This window comes from Mirounga leonina, unplaced genomic scaffold (genome assembly GCF_011800145.1).
Source record: "Mirounga leonina isolate KUSES-001 unplaced genomic scaffold, KU_Mleo_1.0 Mir_127, whole genome shotgun sequence".
Taxonomy (NCBI): Eukaryota; Metazoa; Chordata; class Mammalia; order Carnivora; family Phocidae; genus Mirounga; species Mirounga leonina.
The window spans coordinates 42,215,429-42,216,244 of NW_023270316.1; positions in this window are offsets into that span (position 1 = coordinate 42,215,429).

Sequence of the window (816 nt, forward strand, 5' to 3'; positions counted from 1 at the left end):
CTATATACCATATAGATCATATTTGATCACATTCTAGTTTTTCTTTTGTTGTTGTTGTTTTGTTTTGTTTGTTTTTGTTTTTATCTTTATCTTTTTCTTTTTTTTCTTTTTCTTTTTTCTCTCTTTCCCTTTCTTTTCCCACTGCTTCAGGTCTTTTCTGATTTGTTTAGAGTATATTTTCTGGGGACGTGGTTACTCTGCTAGCATTTTGTTCTCTCATTAATCTATTCTCCTCTGCACAAAATGACAAGACGGAAAAAATCACCTCAACAAAAAGAACAAGAGGTAGTACCGACTGCCAGGGACCTACTCAATACGGACATTAGTACGATGTCAGATCTAGAGTTCAGAATCATCACTTTAAAGATACTAGCTGGGCTTGAAAAAAATATGGAAGTTATTAGAGAAACCCTTCCTGGAGAAGTAAAAGAGCTAAAATCCAACCAAGTAGAAATCAAAAAGGCTATCAATGAGGTGCAATCAAAAATGGGGGCGCTAACTGCTAGAATAAATGAGGCAGAAGAGAGAATCAGTAATATAGAAGATGAAATGATGGAAAATAAAGAAGCTGAGAAAAAGAGAGATAAACAACTACTGGATCACGAGGGCAGAATTCGAGAGATAAGCGATACCATAAGACGAAACAACATTAGAATAATTGGGATCCCAGAAGAAGAAGAAAGAGAGAGAAGGGCAGAAGGTATAATGGAGCAAATTATAGCAGAGAACTTCCCTAATTTGGGGAAAGAAACAGGCATGAAAATCCAGGAACTACAGAGAACCCCTCTCAAAATCAATAAAAATAGGTCAACTCCC